General features: G+C 50.2%; 16 non-coding genes and 7 pseudogenes across 16 annotated transcripts; all 23 read left to right on the top strand.

Annotated features, from left to right (window-relative positions):
* Nucleotides 1–151: 151 nt before the first annotated feature.
* On the top strand, nt 152–287 carry LOC134994718 (U1 spliceosomal RNA; annotated as a pseudogene).
* Nucleotides 288–988: 701 nt separating this feature from the next.
* LOC134994754 (U1 spliceosomal RNA) lies at nt 989–1,152 on the top strand. Its single transcript, XR_010197715.1, has one exon. It is a non-coding gene; the product is annotated as a U1 spliceosomal RNA (small nuclear RNA).
* Nucleotides 1,153–1,304: 152 nt separating this feature from the next.
* Nucleotides 1,305–1,439, top strand: LOC134994685 (U1 spliceosomal RNA; annotated as a pseudogene).
* Nucleotides 1,440–2,137: 698 nt separating this feature from the next.
* On the top strand, nt 2,138–2,301 carry LOC134994779 (U1 spliceosomal RNA). Its single transcript, XR_010197740.1, has one exon. It is a non-coding gene; the product is annotated as a U1 spliceosomal RNA (small nuclear RNA).
* A 152-nt stretch (nt 2,302–2,453) lies between these two features.
* On the top strand, nt 2,454–2,616 carry LOC134994730 (U1 spliceosomal RNA). The gene has a single exon (XR_010197692.1). It is a non-coding gene; the product is annotated as a U1 spliceosomal RNA (small nuclear RNA).
* Nucleotides 2,617–3,290: 674 nt separating this feature from the next.
* On the top strand, nt 3,291–3,454 carry LOC134994747 (U1 spliceosomal RNA). Its single transcript, XR_010197708.1, has one exon. It is a non-coding gene; the product is annotated as a U1 spliceosomal RNA (small nuclear RNA).
* A 152-nt stretch (nt 3,455–3,606) lies between these two features.
* LOC134994703 (U1 spliceosomal RNA) lies at nt 3,607–3,748 on the top strand (annotated as a pseudogene).
* A 692-nt stretch (nt 3,749–4,440) lies between these two features.
* Nucleotides 4,441–4,604, top strand: LOC134994770 (U1 spliceosomal RNA). The gene has a single exon (XR_010197731.1). It is a non-coding gene; the product is annotated as a U1 spliceosomal RNA (small nuclear RNA).
* A 152-nt stretch (nt 4,605–4,756) lies between these two features.
* LOC134994684 (U1 spliceosomal RNA) lies at nt 4,757–4,891 on the top strand (annotated as a pseudogene).
* A 698-nt stretch (nt 4,892–5,589) lies between these two features.
* Nucleotides 5,590–5,753, top strand: LOC134994778 (U1 spliceosomal RNA). Its single transcript, XR_010197739.1, has one exon. It is a non-coding gene; the product is annotated as a U1 spliceosomal RNA (small nuclear RNA).
* Nucleotides 5,754–5,905: 152 nt separating this feature from the next.
* Nucleotides 5,906–6,068, top strand: LOC134994729 (U1 spliceosomal RNA). The gene has a single exon (XR_010197691.1). It is a non-coding gene; the product is annotated as a U1 spliceosomal RNA (small nuclear RNA).
* Nucleotides 6,069–6,742: 674 nt separating this feature from the next.
* Nucleotides 6,743–6,906, top strand: LOC134994771 (U1 spliceosomal RNA). The gene has a single exon (XR_010197732.1). It is a non-coding gene; the product is annotated as a U1 spliceosomal RNA (small nuclear RNA).
* Nucleotides 6,907–7,058: 152 nt separating this feature from the next.
* On the top strand, nt 7,059–7,200 carry LOC134994702 (U1 spliceosomal RNA; annotated as a pseudogene).
* A 692-nt stretch (nt 7,201–7,892) lies between these two features.
* LOC134994769 (U1 spliceosomal RNA) lies at nt 7,893–8,056 on the top strand. The gene has a single exon (XR_010197730.1). It is a non-coding gene; the product is annotated as a U1 spliceosomal RNA (small nuclear RNA).
* Nucleotides 8,057–8,208: 152 nt separating this feature from the next.
* On the top strand, nt 8,209–8,350 carry LOC134994716 (U1 spliceosomal RNA; annotated as a pseudogene).
* A 690-nt stretch (nt 8,351–9,040) lies between these two features.
* Nucleotides 9,041–9,204, top strand: LOC134994755 (U1 spliceosomal RNA). Its single transcript, XR_010197716.1, has one exon. It is a non-coding gene; the product is annotated as a U1 spliceosomal RNA (small nuclear RNA).
* Nucleotides 9,205–9,356: 152 nt separating this feature from the next.
* On the top strand, nt 9,357–9,519 carry LOC134994682 (U1 spliceosomal RNA). The gene has a single exon (XR_010197664.1). It is a non-coding gene; the product is annotated as a U1 spliceosomal RNA (small nuclear RNA).
* Nucleotides 9,520–10,189: 670 nt separating this feature from the next.
* LOC134994675 (U1 spliceosomal RNA) lies at nt 10,190–10,353 on the top strand. The gene has a single exon (XR_010197657.1). It is a non-coding gene; the product is annotated as a U1 spliceosomal RNA (small nuclear RNA).
* A 152-nt stretch (nt 10,354–10,505) lies between these two features.
* On the top strand, nt 10,506–10,668 carry LOC134994737 (U1 spliceosomal RNA). Its single transcript, XR_010197699.1, has one exon. It is a non-coding gene; the product is annotated as a U1 spliceosomal RNA (small nuclear RNA).
* A 671-nt stretch (nt 10,669–11,339) lies between these two features.
* LOC134994776 (U1 spliceosomal RNA) lies at nt 11,340–11,503 on the top strand. Its single transcript, XR_010197737.1, has one exon. It is a non-coding gene; the product is annotated as a U1 spliceosomal RNA (small nuclear RNA).
* A 152-nt stretch (nt 11,504–11,655) lies between these two features.
* Nucleotides 11,656–11,797, top strand: LOC134994724 (U1 spliceosomal RNA; annotated as a pseudogene).
* Nucleotides 11,798–12,489: 692 nt separating this feature from the next.
* On the top strand, nt 12,490–12,653 carry LOC134994777 (U1 spliceosomal RNA). The gene has a single exon (XR_010197738.1). It is a non-coding gene; the product is annotated as a U1 spliceosomal RNA (small nuclear RNA).
* A 152-nt stretch (nt 12,654–12,805) lies between these two features.
* LOC134994728 (U1 spliceosomal RNA) lies at nt 12,806–12,968 on the top strand. The gene has a single exon (XR_010197690.1). It is a non-coding gene; the product is annotated as a U1 spliceosomal RNA (small nuclear RNA).
* Nucleotides 12,969–13,614: the final 646 nt, after the last annotated feature.

The following is a 13,614-nucleotide window of genomic DNA, read 5'->3' as shown; positions in this document are numbered from 1 at the left end:
TCAGCTCTGGTAAAAGTCAGATTTCTTTGTCTCAGATCTTCCTCTAGCCTTGTTCTTCTTTCGAGAGTTCCCTTGTGCTGCCTCAGTTGGATCTCCTTCACTTGACAGGGGGGTGCCCGAGCAGCGACCCTCCCCAGCTCTAGCCCAACTCCTACTTACCTGCCAGGTGAGATACTATGATCATGAAGCTGCTTCTCCCAGGGCAAGGATCACCCATTGCACTCTGGGTGTGCTGCCCCTGTGATTTCCCCAAATGTGGGAAACTTGACTGCATAATTTGTGTTTCCCCTGTTCGGCTCTCATATAATTCAGATCTCTTTGTCTCGGGTCTCTCTCCAGCCTAGTTTGCTGTCTGTTTCCACTTCTTTTTTCTTGAGCCCCTCCCTTCTATACCGTTGTGCACTATCCTGACTTCTCCTCCCGTCTGCTTACTTTGTGCCTTCCAACGCACAATGCGAACTACAGGTAGTGCTGCAGGGCCCACACCCTTTTACTTGCCTTACAGAGCAGCTCTGGAGCTGTTACAGTGCCCAGCTGCTGCAAGAAATCAGCTTGAATGCTTCAGGGGCTGGGGCATGGCCAACATGAGCCCCACACCGAAGGAGGGTGGGGGTGTTTAATGCGAACTAGGGGTCATCCAATCGCCGCAAAAGGCCGCCATGCCCTGCATACCCCTTTTCTCTTTTCATATGCAGATGAGGGTTCCAGCCAACTTTGGCCCACTGCTTGGATGACATCACCGTATGCAAATCCGTCTTCTGCAGACCTTCCCCCAGGAATGCTTGTACTAGTTGTTGCATTTGGTTTGTTGTTTGGGGGTGCATCAGTATTAGGCAGCCTTCTGCCCTCCCATGTTCATCTGAAAATATGTGTTCTCCCTGCAGTTGTTGTCCCCAGATGAGAGTTCCCTTGTGCTGCCTCAGTTGAATCTCCTTTACTTGACAGAGATGTGCCTGAGCAGCGGCCCTCCCCAGCCCTATCCCAAATCATACTTATTTTGCATAGGAGATACCATGGTCATGAAGATTGTTCTCCCAGGGTGAGGTTCATTCATTGCATTCTGGGTATGCTGACCCCTGTGATTTCCCCAATTGTGGGAAACTCGACTGCATTATTTGTGGTAGTGGGGGACTGTGTTTGTGCTTTCCTCTGGTCAGCTCTGGTAAAAGTCAGATTTCTTTGTCTCAGATCTTCCTCTAGCCTTGTTCTTCTTTCGAGAGTTCCCTTGTGCTGCCTCAGTTGGATCTCCTTCACTTGACAGAGGGGTGCCCGAGCAGCGACCATCCCCAGCTCTAGCCCAACTCCTACTTACCTGCCAGGTGAGATACTATGATCATGAAGGTGCTTCTCCCAGGGCAAGGCTCACCCATTGCACTCTGGGTGTGCTGCTCCTGCGATTTCCCCAAATGTGGGAAACTTGACTGCATAATTTGTGTTTCACCTGGTCGGCTCTCATATAATTCAGATCTCTTTGTCTCGGGTCTCTCTCCAGCCTAGTTTGCTGTCTGTTTCCACTTCTCTTTTCTTGAGCCGCTCACTTCTATGCCCTTGCGCACTATCCTGACTTCTCCCATCTGCTTACTTTGTGCCTTCCAACGCACAATGCGAACTACAGGTAGTGCTGCAGGTCACACACCCTTTTATTTGCCTTACAGAGCAGCTCTGGAGCTGTTACAGTGCCCAGCTGCTGCAAGAAATCAGCTTGAATGCTTCAGGGGCTGGGGCATGGCCAACATGAGCCCCACACCGAAGGAGGGTGGAGATGTTTAATGCGAATTAGGGGTCATCCAAGTGCTGCAAAAGGCTGCCATGCCCTGCACTCCCTTTTCTCTTTTCATATGCAGACGAGGGTTGAAGCCAACTTTGACCCACTGCTTGGATGACATCACCATATGCAAATCCATCTGCTGCAGGCCTTCCCCCAGGAATGCTTGCACTAGTTGTTGCATTTGGTTTGTTGTTTGGGGGTGCTTCAGTATTAGGTAGCCTTCTGCCCTCCCATGTTCATCTGAAAATATGTGTTCTCCCTGCAGTTGTTGTCCCCAGATGAGAGTTCCCTTGTGCTGCCTCAGTTGAATCTCCTTTACTTGACAGAGATGTGCCTGAGCAGCGGCCCTCCCCAGCCCTATCCCAAATCATACTTATTTTGCATATGAGATACCATGGTCATGAAGATTGTTCTCCCAGGGTGAGGTTCATTCATTGCATTCTGGGTATGCTGACCCCTGTGATTTCCACAAATGTGGGAAACTCGACTGCATTATTTGTGGTAGTGGGGGACTGTGTTTGTTCTTTCCTCTGGTCAGCTCTGGTAAAAGTCAGATTTCTTTGTCTCAGATCTTCCTCTAGCCTTGTTCTTCTTTCGAGAGTTTCCTTGTGCTGCCTCAGTTGGATCTCCTTCACTTGACAGGGGGGTGCCCGAGCAGCGACCCTCCCCAGCTCTAGCCCAACTCCTACTTACCTGCCAGGTGAGATACTATGATCATGTAGGTGCTTCTCCCAGGGCAAGGATCACCCATTGCACTCTGGGTGTGCTGATCCTGCGATTTCCCCAAATGTGTGAAGCTTGACTGCGTAATTTGTGTTACCCCTGGTCGGCTCTCATATAATTCAGATCTCTTTGTCTCAGGTCTCTCTCCAGCCTAGTTTGCTGTCTGTTTCCACTTCTTTTTTCTTGAGCCCCTCCCTTCTATACCGTTGTGCACTATCCTGACTTCTCCTCCCGTCTGCTTACTTTGTGCCTTCCAACGCACAATGCGAACTACAGGTAGTGCTGCAGGGCCCACACCCTTTTACTTGCCTTACAGAGCAGCTCTGGAGCTGTTACAGTGCCCAGCTGCTGCAAGAAATCAGCTTGAATGCTTCAGGGGCTGGGGCATAGCCAACATGAGCCCCACACCGAAGGAGGGTGGAGGTGTTTAATGCGAACTAGGTGTCATCCAAGCGCCGCAAAAGGCCGCCATGCCCTGCACGCCCCTCTTCTCTATTCATATGCAGATGAGGGTTGAAGCCAACTTTGACCCACTGCTTGGATGACATCACCATATGCAAATCCATCTGCTGCTGGCCTTCCCCCAGGAATGCTTGCACTAGTTGTTGCATTTGGTTTGTTGTTTGGGGGTGCTTCAGTATTAGGCAGCCTTCTGCCCTCCCATGTTCATCTGAAAATATGTGTTCTCCCTGCAGTTGTTGTCCCCAGATGAGAGTTCCCTTGTGCTGCCTCAGTTGAATCTCCTTTACTTGACAGAGATGTGCCTGAGCAGCGGCCCTCCCCAGCTCTATCCCAAATCATACTTATTTTGCATAGGAGATACCATGGTCATGAAGATTGTTCTCCCAGGGTGAGGTTCATTCATTGCATTCTGGGTATGCTGACCCCTGTGATTTCCCCAAATGTGGGAAACTGGACTGCATTATTTGTGGTAGTGAGGGACTGTGTTTGTGCTTTCCTCTGGTCAGCTCTGGTAAAAGTCAGATTTCTTTGTCTCAGATCTTCCTCTAGCCTTGTTCTTCTTTCGAGAGTTCCCTTGTGCTGCCTCAGTTGGATCTCCTTCACTTGACAGGGGGGTGCCCGAGCAGCGACCCTCCCCAGCTCTAGCCCAACTCCTACTTACCTGCCAGGTGAGATACTATGATCATGAAGTTGCTTCTCCCAGGGCAAGGATCACCCATTGCACTCTGGGTGTGCTGCTCCTGCGATTTCCCCAAATGTGGGAAACTTGACTGCATAATTTGTGTTTCCCCTGGTCAGCTCTCATATAATTCAGATCTCTTTGTCTCAGGTCTCTCTCCAGCCTAGTTTGCTGTCTGTTTCCACTTCTCTTTTCTTGAGCTGCTCCCTTCTATGCCCTTGCGCACTATCCTGACTTCTCCCGTCTGCTTACTTTGTGCCTTCCAACGCACAATGCGAACTACAGGTAGTGCTGCAGGTCCCACACACTTTTATTTGCCTTACAGAGCAGCTCTGGAGCTGTTACAGTGCCCAGCTGCTGCAAGAAATCAGCTTGAATGCTTCAGGGGCTGGGGCATAGCCAACATGAGCCCCACACCGAAGGAGGGTGGAGATGTTTAATGCGAACTAGGGGTCATCCAAGCGCCGAAAAAGGCTGCCATGCCCTGCACGCCCCTTTTCTCTTTTCATATGCAGACGAGGGTTGAAGCCAACTTTGACCCACTGCTTGGATGACATCACCATATGCAAATCCATCTGCTGCAGGCCTTCCCCCAGGAATGCTTGCACTAGTTGTTGCATTTTGTTTGTTGTTTGGGGGTGCTTCAGTATTAGGTAGCCTTCTGCCCTCCCATGTTCATCTGAAAATATGTGTTCTCCCTGCAGTTGTTGTCCCCAGATGAGAGTTCCCTTGTGCTGCCTCAGTTGAATCTCCTTTACTTGACAGAGATGTGCCTGAGCAGCGGCCCTCCCCAGCCCTATCCCAAATCGTACTTATTTTGCATAGGAGATACCATGGTCATGAAGACTGTTCTCCCAGGGTGAGGTTCATTCATTGCATTCTGGGTATGCTGACCCCTGTGATTTCCACAAATGTGGGAAACTCGACTGCATTATTTGTGGTAGTGGGGGACTGTGTTTGTGCTTTCCTCTGGTCAGCTCTGGTAAAAGTCAGATTTCTTTGTCTCAGATCTTCCTCTAGCCTTGTTCTTCTTTCGAGAGTTCCCTTGTGCTGCCTCAGTTGGATCTCCTTCACTTGACAGAGGGGTGCCCGAGCAGCGACCATCCCCAGCTCTAGCCCAACTCCTACTTACCTGCCAGGTGAGATACTATGATCATGAAGGTGCTTCTCCCAGGGCAAGGCTCACCCATTGCACTCTGGGTGTGCTGCTCCTGCGATTTCCCCAAATGTGGGAAACTTGACTGCATAATTTGTGTTTCACCTGGTCGGCTCTCATATAATTCAGATCTCTTTGTCTCGGGTCTCTCTCCAGCCTAGTTTGCTGTCTGTTTCCACTTCTCTTTTCTTGAGCCGCTCACTTCTATGCCCTTGCGCACTATCCTGACTTCTCCCATCTGCTTACTTTGTGCCTTCCAACGCACAATGCGAACTACAGGTAGTGCTGCAGGTCACACACCCTTTTATTTGCCTTACAGAGCAGCTCTGGAGCTGTTACAGTGCCCAGCTGCTGCAAGAAATCAGCTTGAATGCTTCAGGGGCTGGGGCATGGCCAACATGAGCCCCACACCGAAGGAGGGTGGAGATGTTTAATGCGAATTAGGGGTCATCCAAGTGCTGCAAAAGGCTGCCATGCCCTGCACTCCCTTTTCTCTTTTCATATGCAGACGAGGGTTGAAGCCAACTTTGACCCACTGCTTGGATGACATCACCATATGCAAATCCATCTGCTGCAGGCCTTCCCCCAGGAATGCTTGCACTAGTTGTTGCATTTGGTTTGTTGTTTGGGGGTGCTTCAGTATTAGGTAGCCTTCTGCCCTCCCATGTTCATCTGAAAATATGTGTTCTCCCTGCAGTTGTTGTCCCCAGATGAGAGTTCCCTTGTGCTGCCTCAGTTGAATCTCCTTTACTTGACAGAGATGTGCCTGAGCAGCGGCCCTCCCCAGCCCTATCCCAAATCATACTTATTTTGCATATGAGATACCATGGTCATGAAGATTGTTCTCCCAGGGTGAGGTTCATTCATTGCATTCTGGGTATGCTGACCCCTGTGATTTCCACAAATGTGGGAAACTCGACTGCATTATTTGTGGTAGTGGGGGACTGTGTTTGTTCTTTCCTCTGGTCAGCTCTGGTAAAAGTCAGATTTCTTTGTCTCAGATCTTCCTCTAGCCTTGTTCTTCTTTCGAGAGTTTCCTTGTGCTGCCTCAGTTGGATCTCCTTCACTTGACAGGGGGGTGCCCGAGCAGCGACCCTCCCCAGCTCTAGCCCAACTCCTACTTACCTGCCAGGTGAGATACTATGATCATGTAGGTGCTTCTCCCAGGGCAAGGATCACCCATTGCACTCTGGGTGTGCTGATCCTGCGATTTCCCCAAATGTGTGAAGCTTGACTGCGTAATTTGTGTTACCCCTGGTCGGCTCTCATATAATTCAGATCTCTTTGTCTCAGGTCTCTCTCCAGCCTAGTTTGCTGTCTGTTTCCACTTCTTTTTTCTTGAGCCCCTCCCTTCTATACCGTTGTGCACTATCCTGACTTCTCCTCCCGTCTGCTTACTTTGTGCCTTCCAACGCACAATGCGAACTACAGGTAGTGCTGCAGGGCCCACACCCTTTTACTTGCCTTACAGAGCAGCTCTGGAGCTGTTACAGTGCCCAGCTGCTGCAAGAAATCAGCTTGAATGCTTCAGGGGCTGGGGCATAGCCAACATGAGCCCCACACCGAAGGAGGGTGGAGGTGTTTAATGCGAACTAGGGGTCATCCAAGCGCCGCAAAAGGCCGCCATGCCCTGCACGCCCCTCTTCTCTATTCATATGCAGATGAGGGTTGAAGCCAACTTTGACCCACTGCTTGGATGACATCACCATATGCAAATCCATCTGCTGCTGGCCTTCCCCCAGGAATGCTTGCACTAGTTGTTGCATTTGGTTTGTTGTTTGGGGGTGCTTCAGTATTAGGCAGCCTTCTGCCCTCCCATGTTCATCTGAAAATATGTGTTCTCCCTGCAGTTGTTGTCCCCAGATGAGAGTTCCCTTGTGCTGCCTCAGTTGAATCTCCTTTACTTGACAGAGATGTGCCTGAGCAGCGGCCCTCCCCAGCTCTATCCCAAATCATACTTATTTTGCATAGGAGATACCATGGTCATGAAGATTGTTCTCCCAGGGTGAGGTTCATTCATTGCATTCTGGGTATGCTGACCCCTGTGATTTCCCCAAATGTGGGAAACTGGACTGCATTATTTGTAGTAGTGAGGGACTGTGTTTGTGCTTTCCTCTGGTCAGCTCTGGTAAAAGTCAGATTTCTTTGTCTCAGATCTTCCTCTAGCCTTGTTCTTCTTTCGAGAGTTCCCTTGTGCTGCCTCAGTTGGATCTCCTTCACTTGACAGGGGGGTGCCCGAGCAGCGACCCTCCCCAGCTCTAGCCCAACTCCTACTTACCTGCCAGGTGAGATACTATGATCATGAAGTTGCTTCTCCCAGGGCAAGGATCACCCATTGCACTCTGGGTGTGCTGCTCCTGCGATTTCCCCAAATGTGGGAAACTTGACTGCATAATTTGTGTTTCCCCTGGTCAGCTCTCATATAATTCAGATCTCTTTGTCTCAGGTCTCTCTCCAGCCTAGTTTGCTGTCTGTTTCCACTTCTCTTTTCTTGAGCTGCTCCCTTCTATGCCCTTGCGCACTATCCTGACTTCTCCCGTCTGCTTACTTTGTGCCTTCCAACGCACAATGCGAACTACAGGTAGTGCTGCAGGTCCCACACACTTTTATTTGCCTTACAGAGCAGCTCTGGAGCTGTTACAGTGCCCAGCTGCTGCAAGAAATCAGCTTGAATGCTTCAGGGGCTGGGGCATAGCCAACATGAGCCCCACACCGAAGGAGGGTGGAGATGTTTAATGCGAACTAGGGGTCATCCAAGCGCCGAAAAAGGCTGCCATGCCCTGCACGCCCCTTTTCTCTTTTCATATGCAGACGAGGGTTGAAGCCAACTTTGACCCACTGCTTGGATGACATCACCATATGCAAATCCATCTGCTGCAGGCCTTCCCCCAGGAATGCTTGCACTAGTTGTTGCATTTTGTTTGTTGTTTGGGGGTGCTTCAGTATTAGGTAGCCTTCTGCCCTCCCATGTTCATCTGAAAATATGTGTTCTCCCTGCAGTTGTTGTCCCCAGATGAGAGTTCCCTTGTGCTGCCTCAGTTGAATCTCCTTTACTTGACAGAGATGTGCCTGAGCAGCGGCCCTCCCCAGCCCTATCCCAAATCGTACTTATTTTGCATAGGAGATACCATGGTCATGAAGACTGTTCTCCCAGGGTGAGGTTCATTCATTGCATTCTGGGTATGCTGACCCCTGTGATTTCCACAAATGTGGGAAACTCGACTGCATTATTTGTGGTAGTGGGGGACTGTGTTTGTGCTTTCCTCTGGTCAGCTCTGGTAAAAGTCAGATTTCTTTGTCTCAGATCTTCCTCTAGCCTTGTTCTTCTTTCGAGAGTTCCCTTGTGCTGCCTCAGTTGGATCTCCTTCACTTGACAGGGGGGTGCCCGAGCAGCGACCCTCCCCAGCTCTAGCCCAACTCCTACTTACCTGCCAGGTGAGATACTATGATCATGAAGCTGCTTCTCCCAGGGCAAGGATCACCCATTGCACTCTGGGTGTGCTGCCCCTGTGATTTCCCCAAATGTGGGAAACTTGACTGCATAATTTGTGTTTCCCCTGGTCGGCTCTCATATAATTCAGATCTCTTTGTCTCGGGTCTCTCTCCAGCCTAGTTTGCTGTCTGTTTCCACTTCTCTTTTCTTGAGCCGCTCACTTCTATGCCCTTGCGCACTATCCTGACTTCTCCCATCTGCTTACTTTGTGCCTTCCAACGCACAATGCGAACTACAGGTAGTGCTGCAGGTCACACACCCTTTTATTTGCCTTACAGAGCAGCTCTGGAGCTGTTACAGTGCCCAGCTGCTGCAAGAAATCAGCTTGAATGCTTCAGGGGCTGGGGCATGGCCAACATGAGCCCCACACCGAAGGAGGGTGGAGATGTTTAATGCGAACTAGGGGTCATCCAAGTGCTGCAAAAGGCTGCCATGCCCTGCACTCCCTTTTCTCTTTTCATATGCAGACGAGGGTTGAAGCCAACTTTGACCCACTGCTTGGATGACATCACCATATGCAAATCCATCTGCTGCAGGCTTCCCCCAGGAATGCTTGCACTAGTTGTTGCATTTGGTTTGTTGTTTGGGGGTGCTTCAGTATTAGGCAGCCTTCTGCCCTCCCATGTTCATCTGAAAATATGTGTTCTCCCTGCAGTTGTTGTCCCCAGATGAGAGTTCCCTTGTGCTGCCTCAGTTGAATCTCCTTTACTTGACAGAGATGTGCCTGAGCAGCGGCCCTCCCCAGCCCTATCCCAAATCATACTTATTTTGCATAGGAGATACCATGGTCATGAAGACTGTTCTCCCAGGGTGAGGTTCATTCATTGCATTCTGGGTATGCTGACCCCTGTGATTTCCCCAAATGTGGGAAACTCGACTGCATTATTTGTGGTAGTGGGGGACTGTGTTTGTACTTTACTCTGGTCAGCTCTGGTATAAGTCAGATTTCTTTGTCTCAGATCTTCCTCTAGCCTTGTTCTTCTTTCGAGAGTTCCCTTGTGCTGCCTCAGTTGGATCTCCTTCACTTGACAGGGGGGTGCCCGAGCAGCGACCCTCCCCAGCTCTAGCCCAACTCCTACTTACCTGCCAGGTGAGATACTATGATCATGAAGGTGCTTCTCCCAGGGCAAGGCTCACCCATTGCACTCTGGGTGTGCTGCTCCTGCGATTTCCCCAAATGTGGGAAACTTGACTGCATAATTTGTGTTTCCCCTGGTCGGCTCTCGTATAATTCAGATCTCTTTGTCTCAGGTCTCTCTCCAGCCTAGCTTGCTGTCTGTTTCCACTTCTCTTTTCTTGAGCCGCTCCCTTCTATGCTCTTGCGCACTATCCTGACTTCTCCCATCTGCTTACTTTGTGCCTTCCAACGCACAATGCGAACTACAGGTAGTGCTGCAGGTCCCACACCCTTTTATTTGCCTTACAGAGCAGCTCTGGAGCTGTTACAGTGCCCAGCTGCTGCAAGAAATCAGCTTGAATGCTTCGGGGCTGGGGCATAGCCAACACGAGCCCCACACCGAAGGAGGGTGGAGGTGTTTAATACGAACTAGGGGTTATCCAAGCGCCGAAAAAGGCTGCCATGCCCTGCACGCCCCTTTTCTCTTTTCATATGCAGACGAGGGTTGAAGCCAACTTTGACCCACTGCTTGGATGACATCACCATATGCAAATCCATCTGCTGCAGGCCTTCCCCCAGGAATGCTTGCACTAGTTGTTGCATTTGGTTTGTTGTTTGGGGGTGCTTCAGTATTAGGTAGCCTTCTGCCCTCCCATGTTCATCTGAAAATATGTGTTCTCCCTGCAGTTGTTGTCCCCAGATGAGAGTTCCCTTGTGCTGCCTCAGTTGAATCTCCTTTACTTGACAGAGATGTGCCTGAGCAGCGGCCCTCCCCAGCCCTATCCCAAATCATACTTATTTTACATAGAAGATACCATGGTCATGAAGATTGTTCTCCCAGGGTGAGGTTCATTCATTGCATTCTGGGTATGCTGACCCGTATGATTTCCCCAAATGTGGGAAACTCGACTGCATTATTTGTGGTAGTGGGGGACTGTGTTTGTTCTTTCCTCTGGTCAGCTCTGGTAAAAGTCAAATTTATTTGTCTCAGATCTTCCTCTAGCCTTGTTCTTCTTTCGAGAGATTCCTTGTGCTGCCTCAGTTGGATCTCCTTCACTTGACAGGGGGGTGCCCGAGCAGCGACCCTCCCCAGCTCTAGCCCAACTCCTACTTACCTGCCAGGTGAGATACTATGATCATGAAGTTGCTTCTCCCAGGGCAAGGCTCACCCATTGCACTCTGGGTCTGCTGCTCCTGAGATTTTTCCAAATGTGGGAAACTTGACTGCATAATTTGTGTTTCCCCTGGTCGGCTCTCGTATAATTCAGATCTCTTTGTCTCAGGTCTCTCTCCAGCCTAGTTTGCTGTCTGTTTCCACTTCTCTTTTCTTGAGCCTTTCCCTTCTATGCCCTTGCGCACTATCCTGACTTCTCCCGTCTGCTTAATTTGTGCCTTCCAACGCACAATGCGAACTACAGGTAGTGCTGCAGGGCCCACACCCTTTTACTTGCCTTACAGAGCAGCTCTGGAGCTGTTACAGTGCCCAGCTGCTGCAAGAAATCAGCTTGAATGCTTCAGGTGCTGGGGTATAGCCAACATGAGCCCCACACCGAAGGAGGGTGGAGGCGTTTAATGCGAACTAGGGGTCATCCAAGCGCCGCAAAAGGCCGCCATGCCCTGCACGCCCCTTTTCTCTTTTCATATGCAGACGAGGGTTGAAGCCAACTTTGACTCACTGCTTGGATGACATCACCATATGCAAATCCATCTGCTGCAGGCCTTCCCCCAGGAATGCTTGCACTAGTTGTTGCATTTGGTTTGTTGTTTGGGGGTGCTTCAGTATTAGGCAGCCTTCTGCCCTCCCATTTTCATCTGAAAATTTGTGTTCTCCCTGGAGTTGTTGTCCCCAGATGAGAGTTCCCTTGTGCTGCCTCAGTTGAATCTCCTTTACTTGACAGAGATGTTTCTGAGCAGCGGCCCTCCCCAGCCCTATCCCAAATCATACTTATTTTGCATAGGAGATACCATGGTCATGAAGATTGTTCTCCCAGGGTTAGGTTCATTCATTGCATTCTGGGTATGCTGACCCCTGTGATTTCCCCAAATGTGGGAAACTCGACTGCATTATTTGTGGTAGGGGGGGACTGTGTTTGTGCTTTCCTCTGGTCAGCTCTGGTAAAAGTCAGATTTATTTGTCTCAGATTTTCCTCTAGCCTAGTTCTTCTTTCGAGAGTTCCCTTGTGCTGCCTCAGTTGGATCTCCTTCACTTGACAGGGGGGTGCCCGAGCAGCGACCCTCCCCAGCTCTAGCCCAACTCCTATTTACCTGCCAGGTGAGATACTATGATTATGAAGTTGCTTCTCCCAGGGCAAGGATCACCCATTGCACTCTGGGTGTGCTGCTCCTGCGATTTCCCCAAATGTGGGGAACTTGACTGCATAATTTGTGTTTCCCCTGGTCAGCTCTCATATAATTCAGATCTCTTTGTCTCAGGTCTCTCTCCAGCCTAGTTTGCTGTCTGTTTCCACTTCTCTTTTCTTGAGCCGCTCCCTTCTATGCCCTTGCGCACTATCCTGACTTCTCCCGTCTGCTTACTTTGTGCCTTCCAACGCACAATGCGAACTACAGGTAGTGCTGCAGGTCCCACACACTTTTATTTGCCTTACAGAGCAGCTCTGGAGCTGTTACAGTGCCCAGCTGCTGCAAGAAATCAGCTTGAATGCTTCAGGGGCTGGGGCATAGCCAACATGAGCCCCACACCGAAGGAGGGTGGAGGTGTTTAATGCGAACTAGGGGTCATCCAAGCGCCGCAAAAGGCTGCCATGCCCTGCACGCCCCTTTTCTCTTTTCATATGCAGACGAGGGTTGAAGCCAACTTTGACCCACTGCTTGGATGACATCACCATATGCAAATCCATCTGCTGCAGGCCTTCCCCCAGGAATGCTTGCACTAGTTGTTGCATTTTGTTTGTTGTTTGGGGGTGCTTCAGTATTAGGTAGCCTTCTGCCCTCCCATGTTCATCTGAAAATATGTGTTCTCCCTGCAGTTGTTGTCCCCAGATGAGAGTTCCCTTGTGCTGCCTCAGTTGAATCTCCTTTACTTGACAGAGATGTGCCTGAGCAGCGGCCCTCCCCAGCCCTATCCCAAATCATACTTATTTTGCATATGAGATACCATGGTCATGAAGATTGTTCTCCCAGGGTGAGGTTCATTCATTGCATTCTGGGTATGCTGACCCCTGTGATTTCCACAAATGTGGGAAACTCGACTGCATTATTTGTGGTAGTGGGGGACTGTGTTTGTTCTTTCCTCTGGTCAGCTCTGGTAAAAGTCAGATTTCTTTGTCTCAGATCTTCCTCTAGCCTTGTTCTTCTTTCGAGAGTTTCCTTGTGCTGCCTCAGTTGGATCTCCTTCACTTGACAGGGGGGTGCCCGAGCAGCGACCCTCCCCAGCTCTAGCCCAACTCCTACTTACCTGCCAGGTGAGATACTATGATCATGTAGGTGCTTCTCCCAGGGCAAGGATCACCCATTGCACTCTGGGTGTGCTGATCCTGCGATTTCCCCAAATGTGTGAAGCTTGACTGCGTAATTTGTGTTACCCCTGGTCGGCTCTCATATAATTCAGATCTCTTTGTCTCAGGTCTCTCTCCAGCCTAGTTTGCTGTCTGTTTCCACTTCTTTTTTCTTGAGCCCCTCCCTTCTATACCGTTGTGCACTATCCTGACTTCTCCTCCCGTCTGCTTACTTTGTGCCTTCCAACGCACAATGCGAACTACAGGTAGTGCTGCAGGGCCCACACCCTTTTACTTGCCTTACAGAGCAGCTCTGGAGCTGTTACAGTGCCCAGCTGCTGCAAGAAATCAGCTTGAATGCTTCAGGGGCTGGGGCATAGCCAACATGAGCCCCACACCGAAGGAGGGTGGAGGTGTTTAATGCGAACTAGGGGTCATCCAAGCGCCGCAAAAGGCCGCCATGCCCTGCACGCCCCTCTTCTCTATTCATATGCAGATGAGGGTTGAAGCCAACTTTGACCCACTGCTTGGATGACATCACCATATGCAAATCCATCTGCTGCTGGCCTTCCCCCAGGAATGCTTGCACTAGTTGTTGCATTTGGTTTGTTGTTTGGGGGTGCTTCAGTATTAGGCAGCCTTCTGCCCTCCCATGTTCATCTGAAAATATGTGTTCTCCCTGCAGTTGTTGTCCCCAGATGAGAGTTCCCTTGTGCTGCCTCAGTTGAATCTCCTTTACTTGACAGAGATGTGCCTGAGCA

The sequence above is a fragment of the Pseudophryne corroboree genome, unplaced genomic scaffold (genome assembly GCF_028390025.1).
Source record: "Pseudophryne corroboree isolate aPseCor3 unplaced genomic scaffold, aPseCor3.hap2 scaffold_1321, whole genome shotgun sequence".
NCBI lineage: Eukaryota > Metazoa > Chordata > Amphibia > Anura > Myobatrachidae > Pseudophryne > Pseudophryne corroboree.
The sequence above is the reverse complement of the archived record's forward strand: the minus strand, read 5'-3'. Positions and strand labels throughout refer to the sequence as shown.